Here is a 9602-nt window from a genome sequence, read left to right on the forward strand (position 1 = left end):
GTTTCAGTCTGGTTGAAGTTGCAGTCTGGTGGAAGGTACAGTTAGATGAAAGTTACAGTCTGGTGGAAGTTACAGTCAGATGGAAGTTACAGTCAGGTGGAAGTTACAGTCAGATGGAAGTTACAGTCCGGTGAAAGTTACAATCAGATGGAAGTTACAGTCTGGTGGAAGCTACAGTCAGATGGAAGTTACAGTCAGATGGAAGCTACAGTCAGGTAGAAGTTACAGTCTGGTGGAAGTTACAGTCTGGTGGAAGTTACAGTCTGGTGGACGTTACAGTATGGTGGACGTTACAGTCTGGTGGAAGTTACAGTCTTGTGGAAGTTACAGTCTGGTGGACGTTACAGTAATATGGAAGTTAGAGTCTGGTGGTAGTTACAGTCGGGTGGAAGTTACAGTCGGGTGGAAGTTACAGTCAGGTGGAAGTTACAGTAATATGGAAGTTAGAGTCTGGTGGAAGTTACAGTCGGGTGGAAGTTACAGTCCGGTGGAAGTTACAGTCAGATGGAAGTTACAGTCTGGTGGAAGCTATTGTCAGGTGGAAGTTAGAGTCAGATGGAAGCTACAGTCAGGTGGAAGCTACAGTCTGGTGGACGTTACAGTCTGGTGTCAGTTACAGTCTGGTGGACATTACAGTCTGGTGGAAGTTATAGTCTGGTGGAAGTTACGGTCAGGTGGAAGTTACAGTCAGGTGGAAGTTAAAGTTTGGTGGATGTTACAGTTATGTGGAAGTTATAGTCAGGTGGAAGCTACAGTCAGATGGAAGTTACAGTTTGGTGGAAGTTACAGTTATGTGGAAGTTATAGTCAGGTGGAAGTTACAGTTAGGTAGAAGTTACAGTCAGGTGGAAGTTACAGTGTGGTGGAAGTTACGGTCAGATGGAAGCTACAGTCTGGTGGAAGTTACATTCAGATGGTAGTTACAGTCTGGTGCAAGTTACAGTTAGATGGAAGTTACAGTCTGGTGGAAGTTACAATCAGATGGAAGTTACAGTCAGATGGAAGTTACAGTTAGATGGAAGTTACAGTCTGGTGGAAGTTACAGTCAGATGGTAGTTAAAGTGTGGTGCAAGTTACAGTTAGATGGAAGTTACAATCTGGTGGAAGTTACAGTAATATGGAAGTTAGAGTCTGGTGGAAGTTACAGTCAGGTGGAAGTTACAGTAATATGGAAGTTAGAGTCTGGTGGAAGTTACAGTCTGGTGGAAGTTACAGTCTGGTGGAAGTTACAGTCGGGTGGAAGTTACAGTCGGGTGGAAGTTACAGTCAGATGGTAGTTACAGTCTGGTGCAAGTTACAGTTAGATGGAAGTTACAGTCTGGTGGAAATTAAAGTCAGATGGAAGTTACAGTCAGATGGAAGTTACAGTCAGGTGGAAGTTACAGTCAGGTGGAAGTTACAGTCAGATGGAAGTTACAGTCAGATGGAAGTTACAGTCTGGTGGAAGTTACAGTCGGGTGGAAGTTACAGTCAGATGGTAGTTACAGTCTGGTGCAAGTTACAGTTAGATGGAAATTACAGTCTGGTGGAAGTTAAAGTCAGATGGAAGTTACAGTCATGTGGAACATACTGTCAGGTGGAAGTTACAGTCTGGTTGAAGTTGCAGTCTGGTGGAAGTTACAGTCAGATGGTAGGTACAGTCTGGTGCAAGTTACAGTTAGATGGAAGTTACAGTCTGGTGGAAGTTACAGTCAGATGGAAGTTACAGTCAGATGGAAGTTACAGTCAGATGGAAGTTACAGTCAGATAGAAGTTACAGTCAGATGGAAGCTACAGTCGGATGGAAGTTACAGTCATGTGGAAGATACTGTCAGGTGTAAGTTACAGTCAGGTGTAAGCTACATTCAGATGGAAGCTAGAGTCTGGTGGAAGTTACAGTCTGGTTGAAGTTGCAGTCTGGTGGAAGTTACAGTCATATGGTAGTTACAGTCTGGTGCAAGTTACAGTTAGATGGAAGTTACAGTTAGATGGAAGTTACAGTCTGGTGGAAGTTACAGTCAGATGGAAGTTACAGTCAGATGGAAGTTACAGTTAGTTGAAAGTTACAGTCTGGTGGAAGTTACAGTCAGGTTGAAGTTACAGTCAGATGGAAGTTACAGTCAGGTGGAAGTTACAGTCAGATGGAAGTTACAGTCTGGTGGAAGCTATTGTCAGGTGGAAGTTAGAGTCAGATGGAAGTTACAGTCTGGTGGAAGCTACAGTCAGGTGGAAGTTACAGTCAGATGGAAGTTACAGTCAGATGGAAGTTACAGTCAGATGGAAGCTACAGTCAGATGGAAGTTACAGTCAGATGGAAGCTACAGTCAGGTAGAAGTTACAGTCTGGTGGAAGTTACAGTCAGGTGGAAGGTACAGTTCGATGAAAGTTACTGTCTGGTGCAAGTTACAGTCAGATGGAAGTTACAGTCAGATGTAAGTTACAGTCAGGTGGAAGTTACAGTCAGATGGTATTTACAGTCTGGTGCAAGTTACAGTTAGATGGAAGTTACAGTCTGGTGGAAGTTACAGTCAGATGGAAGTTACAGTCAGGTGGAAGTTACAGTCAGATGGAAGTTACAGTCCGGTGGAAGTTACAGTCAGATGGAAGTTACAGTCTGGTGGAAGCTATTGTCAGGTGGAAGTTAGAGTCAGATGGAAGTTAAAGTCTGGTGGAAGCTACAGTCAGATGGAAGTTACAGTCAGATGGAAGCTACAGTCAGGTAGAAGTTACAGTTTGGTGGAAGTTACAGTCTGGTGGACGTTACAGTATGGTGGACGTTACAGTCTGGTGGACGTTACAGTCTGGTGGAAGTTACAGTCTGGTGGACGTTACAGTAATATGGAAGTTACAGTCTGGTGGAAGTTACAGTCTGGTGGAAGTTACAGTCAGATGGTAGTTACAGTCTGGTGCAAGTTACAGTTAGATGGAAATTACAGTCTGGTGGAAGTTAAAGTCAGATGGAAGTTACAGTCATGTGGAACATACTGTCAGGTGGAAGTTACAGTCTGGTTGAAGTTGCAATCTGGTGGAAGTTACAGTCAGATGGTAGGTACAGTCTGGTGCAAGTTACAGTTAGATGGAAGTTACAGTCTGGTGGAAGTTACAGTCAGATGGAAGTTACAGTCAGATAGAAGTTACAGTCAGATGGAAGCTACAGTCGGATGGAAGTTACAGTCATGTGGAAGATACTGTCAGGTGGAAGTTACAGTCAGGTGGAAGCTACATTCAGATGGAAGCTAGAGTCTGGTGGAAGTTACAGTCTGGTTGAAGTTGCAGTCTGGTGGAAGTTACAGTCATATGGTAGTTACAGTCTGGTGCAAGTTACAGTTAGATGGAAGTTACAGTCTGGTGGAAGTTACATTCAGATGGAAGTTACAGTCAGATGGAAGTTACAGTCAGGTGGAAGTTACAGTCAGATGGAAGTTACAGTCAGGTGGAAGTTACAGTCAGATGGAAGTTACAGTTAGTTGAAAGTTACAGTCTGGTGGAAGTTTCGGTCAGGTTGAAGTTACAGTCAGATGTAAGTTACAGTCAGATGTAAGTTACAGTCAGGTGGAAGTTACAGTCAGATGGTAGTTACAGTCTGGTGCAAGTTACAGTTAGATGGAAGTTACAGTCTGGTGGAAGTTAAAGTCAGATGGAAGTTACACTCAGATGGAAGTTACAGTCAGATGGAAGTTACAGTCAGGTGGAAGCTACAGTCAGATGGAAGTTACAGTCAGATGGAAGCTACAGTCAGGTAGAAGTTACAGTCTGGTGGAAGTTACAGTCAGGTGGAAGGTACAGTTAGATGAAAGTTACAGTCTGGTGGAAGTTACAGTCAGATGGAAGTTACAGTCAGGTGGAAGTTACAGTCAGATGGAAGTTACAGTCCGGTGGAAGCTACAGTCAGATGGAAGTTACAGTCAGGTGGAAGTTAGATTCTGGTGGACGTTACAGTCTGGTGGACGTTACAGTCAGGTGGAAGTTACAGTAATATGGAAGTTAGAGTCTGGTGGAAGTTAGAGTCTGGTGGAAGTTAGAGTCGGGTGGAAGTTACAGTCGGGTGGAAGTTACAGTCGGGTGGAAGTTACAGTCGGGTGGAAGTTACAGTCAGGTGGAAGTTAGAGTCAGGTGGAAGTTAGAGTCTGGTGGAAGTTAGAGTCTGGTGGAAGTTACAGTCTGGTGGAAGTTACAGTCTGGTGGAAGTTACAGTCTGGTGGAAGTTACAGTCTGGTGGAAGTTACAGTCCGGTGGAAGTTACAGTCTGGTGGAAGCTATTGTCAGGTGGAAGTTAGAGTCAGATGGAAGTTACAGTCTGGTGGAAGCTACAGTCAGGTGGAAGTTACAGTCTGGTGGAAGTTACAGTCAGGTGGAAGGTACAGTTAGATGAAAGTTACAGTCTGGTGGAAGTTACAGTCAGATGGAAGTTACAGTCCGGTGGAAGTTACAGTCTGGTGGAAGCTATTGTCAGGTGGAAGTTAGAGTCAAATGGAAGTTACAGTCTGGTGGAAGCTACAGTCTGGTGGAAGCTACAGTCAGATGGAAGTTACAGTCAGATGGACGCTACAGTCAGGTAGAAGTTACAGTCTGGTGGAAGTTACAGTCTGGTGGACGTTACAGTCTGGTGGACGTTACAGTCAGGTGGAAGTTAGAGTCAGGTGGAAATTACAATCAGGTGGAAGTTACAGTAATATGGAAGTTAGAGTCTGGTGGAAGTTACAGTCGGGTGGAAGATACAGTCAGGTGGAAGTTACAGTAATATGGAAGTTAGAGTCTGGTGGAAGTTACAGTCAGGTGGAAGTTACAGTAATATGGAAGTTAGAGTCTGGTGGAAGTTACAGTCTGTTGGAAGTTACAGTCTCGTGGACGTTACAGTCAGGTGGAAGTTGCAGTCAGGTAGAAGTTACAGTAATATGGAAGTTAGAGTCTGGTGGAAGTTACAATCAGGTGGAAGCTACAGTCAGATGGAAGTTACAGTCTGGTGGAATTTACAGTCAGATGGAAGTTACAGTCAGATGGAAGCTACAGTCAGGTGGAAGCTACAGTCTGGTGGAAGTTACAGTCTGGAGGAAGTTACAGTCGGGTGGAAGTTACAGTCAGATGAATGTTACAGTCTGGTGGAAGTTAGAGTCAGGTGGAAGTTACATTCATGTGGAAGATACTGTCAGGTGAAAGTTACAGTCAGGTGGAAGTTACAGTCTGGTGGAAGTTACAGTCGGGTGGAAGTTACAGTCAGATGGAAGCTACAGTCAGGTGGAAGTTACAGTCAAATGGAAGTTACAGTAAGATGGAAGTTACAGTAAGATGGAAGTTACAGTCTGGTGGAAGTTACAGTCTGGTGGAAGTTACAGTCTGGTGGAAGTTACAGTAAGATGGAAGTTACAGTAAGATGGAAGTTACAGTTAGATGGAAGTTAAAGTCAGGTGGAAGTTAAAGTCAGATGGAAGTTACAGTCAGATGGAAGTTACAGTCAGATGGAAGTTACAGTCAGATGGAAGTTACAGTCTGGTGAAAATTACAGTTAGATGGAAGTTACAGTCTGGTGGAAGTTAAAGTCAGATGGAAGTTACATTCATGTGGAAGATACTGTCAGGTGGAAGTTACAGTCAGGTGGAAGGTACAGTTAGATGAAAGTTACAGTCTGGTGGAAGTTACAGTCAGGTGGAAGTTACAGTCAGGTGGAAGTTACAGTCAGATGGAAGTTACAGTCTGGTGGAAGTTACAGTCTGGTGGAAGTTACAGTAAGATGGAAGTTACAGTCAGGTGGAAGTTACAGTCTGGTCGAAGTTACAGTCAGATGGAAGTTACAGTCTGGTAGAAGTTATAGTCAAGTGGAAGTTACAGTCAGATGGAAGTTACAGTCTGGTGGAAGTTACAGTCGGGTGGAAGTTACAGTCGGGTGGAAGCTACAGTCAGGTGGAAGTTACAGTCAAAAGGAAGTTACAGTAAGATGGAAGTTACAGTCAGGTGGAAGTTACAGTCTGGTGGAAGTTACAGTCTGGTGGAAGTTACAGTAAGATGGAAGTTACAGTAAGATGGAAGTTACAGTCTGGTGGAAGTTACAGTTAGGTGGAAGTTACAGTCTAGTGGAAGTTACAGTCAGGTGGAAGTTACAGTCAGATGGAAGTTACAGTCAGGTGGAAGCTACAGTCAGATGGAAGTTACAGTCAGATGGAAGTTACAGTCAGATGGAAGTTACAGTCTGGTGGAAGTTAAAGTCAGATGGAAGTTACATTCATGTGGAAGATACTGTCAGGTGGAAGATACTGTCAGGTGGAAGTTACAGTCAGATGGAAGTTACAGTCAGGTGGAAGTTACAGTCTGGTGGAAGCTACAGTCAGGTGGAAGTTACAGTCAGGTGGAAGTTACAGTCAGATGGAAGTTACAGTCTGGTGGAAGTTACAGTAATATGGCAGTTAGAGTCTGGTGGAAGTTACAGTCAGGTGGAAGTTACAGTAAAATGGAAGTTACAGTAATATGGAAGTTAGAGTCTGGTGGAAGTTACAGTCAGATGGAAGGTACAGTCAGGTGGAAGTTACAGTCTGGTGGAAGTTACAGTCAGATGGTAGTTACAGTCTGGTGAAAATTACAGTTAGATGGAAGTTACAGTCTGGTGGAAGTTAAAGTCAGATGGAAGTTACATTCATGTGGAAGATACTGTCAGGTGGAAGTTACCGTCAGGTGGAAGGTACAGTTAGATGAAAGTTACAGTCTGGTGGAAGTTACAGTCAGGTGGAAGTTACAGTCAGATGGAAGTTACAGTCTGGTGGAAGTTACAGTCTGGTGGAAGTTACAGTAAGATGGAAGTTACAGTCAGGTGGAAGTTACAGTCTGGTGGAAGTTACAGTAATATGGAAGTTAGAGTCTGGTGGAAGTTACAGTGGGGTGGAAGTTACAGTCAGGTGGAAGTTACAGTAATATGGAAGTTAGAGTCTGGTGGAAGTTACAGTCAGGTGGAAGTTACAGTAATATGGAAGTTAGAGTCTGGTGGAAGTTACAGTCTGTTGGAAGTTACAGTCTCGTGGACGTTACAGTCGGGTGGAAGTTACAGTCAGATGAATGTTACAGTCTGGTGGAAGTTAGAGTCAGGTGGAAGTTACATTCATGTGGAAGATACTGTCAGGTGAAAGTTACAGTCAGGTGGAAGTTACAGTCTGGTGGAAGTTACAGTCGGGTGGAAGTTACAGTCAGATGGAAGCTACAGTCAGGTAGAAGTTACAGTCTGGTGGAAGTTACAGTCAGGTGGAAGGTACAGTTAGATGAAAGTTACAGTCTGGTGGAAGTTACAGTCAGATGGAAGTTACAGTCAGGTGGAAGTTAGAGTCAGATGGAAGTTACAGTCCGGTGGAAGTTACAGTCAGATGGAAGGTACAGTCAGATGGAAGTTACAGTCAGGTGGAAGTTACAGTCAGATGGAAGCTACAGTCAGGAAGAAGTTACAGTCTGGTGGAAGTTACAGTCAGATGGACGCTACAGTCAGGTAGAAGTTACAGTCTGGTGGAAGTTACAGTCTGGTGGACGTTACAGTCTGGTGGACGTTACAGTCAGGTGGAAGTTAGAGTCAGGTGGAAATTACAATCAGGTGGAAGTTACAGTAATATGGAAGTTAGAGTCTGGTGGAAGTTACAGTCGGGTGGAAGATACAGTCAGGTGGAAGTTACAGTAATATGGAAGTTAGAGTCTGGTGGAAGTTACAGTCAGGTGGAAGTTACAGTAATATGGAAGTTAGAGTCTGGTGGAAGTTACAGTCTGTTGGAAGTTACAGTCTCGTGGACGTTACAGTCAGGTGGAAGTTGCAGTCAGGTAGAAGTTACAGTAATATGGAAGTTAGAGTCTGGTGGAAGTTACAATCAGGTGGAAGCTACAGTCAGATGGAAGTTACAGTCTGGTGGAAGTTACAGTCAGATGGAAGTTACAGTCAGATGGAAGCTACAGTCAGGTGGAAGCTACAGTCTGGTGGAAGTTACAGTCTGGAGGAAGTTACAGTCGGGTGGAAGTTACAGTCAGATGAATGTTACAGTCTGGTGGAAGTTAGAGTCAGGTGGAAGTTACATTCATGTGGAAGATACTGTCAGGTGAAAGTTACAGTCAGGTGGAAGTTACAGTCTGGTGGAAGTTACAGTCGGGTGGAAGTTACAGTCAGATGGAAGCTACAGTCAGGTGGAAGTTACAGTCAAATGGAAGTTACAGTAAGATGGAAGTTACAGTAAGATGGAAGTTACAGTCTGGTGGAAGTTACAGTCTGGTGGAAGTTACAGTCTGGTGGAAGTTACAGTAAGATGGAAGTTACAGTAAGATGGAAGTTACAGTTAGATGGAAGTTAAAGTCAGGTGGAAGTTAAAGTCAGATGGAAGTTACAGTCAGATGGAAGTTACAGTCAGATGGAAGTTACAGTCAGATGGAAGTTACAGTCTGGTGAAAATTACAGTTAGATGGAAGTTACAGTCTGGTGGAAGTTAAAGTCAGATGGAAGTTACATTCATGTGGAAGATACTGTCAGGTGGAAGTTACAGTCAGGTGGAAGGTACAGTTAGATGAAAGTTACAGTCTGGTGGAAGTTACAGTCAGGTGGAAGTTACAGTCAGGTGGAAGTTACAGTCAGATGGAAGTTACAGTCTGGTGGAAGTTACAGTCTGGTGGAAGTTACAGTAAGATGGAAGTTACAGTCAGGTGGAAGTTACAGTCTGGTCGAAGTTACAGTCAGATGGAAGTTACAGTCTGGTAGAAGTTATAGTCAAGTGGAAGTTACAGTCAGATGGAAGTTACAGTCTGGTGGAAGTTACAGTCGGGTGGAAGTTACAGTCGGGTGGAAGCTACAGTCAGGTGGAAGTTACAGTCAAAAGGAAGTTACAGTAAGATGGAAGTTACAGTCAGGTGGAAGTTACAGTCTGGTGGAAGTTACAGTCTGGTGGAAGTTACAGTAAGATGGAAGTTACAGTAAGATGGAAGTTACAGTCTGGTGGAAGTTACAGTTAGGTGGAAGTTACAGTCTAGTGGAAGTTACAGTCAGGTGGAAGTTACAGTCAGATGGAAGTTACAGTCAGGTGGAAGCTACAGTCAGATGGAAGTTACAGTCAGATGGAAGTTACAGTCAGATGGAAGTTACAGTCTGGTGAAAGTTACAGTTAGATGGAAGTTACAGTCTGGTGGAAGTTAAAGTCAGATGGAAGTTACATTCATGTGGAAGATACTGTCAGGTGGAAGATACTGTCAGGTGGAAGTTACAGTCAGATGGAAGTTACAGTCAGATGGAAGTTACAGTCTGGTGGAAGCTACAGTCAGGTGGAAGTTACAGTCAGGTGGAAGTTACAGTCAGATGAAAGTTACAGTCTGGTGGAAGTTACAGTCAGATGGAAGTTACAGTCTGGTGGAAGTTACAGTCTGGTGGAAGTTAAAGTAAGATGGAAGTTACAGTCAGGTGGAAGTTACAGTCTGGTGGAAGTTACAGTAATATGGAAGTTAGAGTCTGGTGGAAGTTACAGTCGGGTGGAAGTTACAGTCAGGTGGAAGTTACAGTAATATGGAAGTTAGAGTCTGGTGGAAGTTACAGTCAGGTGGAAGTTACAGTAATATGGAAGTTAGAGTCTGGTGGAAGTTACAGTCTGTTGGAAGTTACAGTCTCGTGGACGTTACAGTCGGGTG

The sequence above is a fragment of the Telmatherina bonti genome (genome assembly GCF_933228915.1).
Source record: "Telmatherina bonti genome assembly, chromosome: 14".
Classification (NCBI taxonomy): Eukaryota; Metazoa; Chordata; class Actinopteri; order Atheriniformes; family Telmatherinidae; genus Telmatherina; species Telmatherina bonti.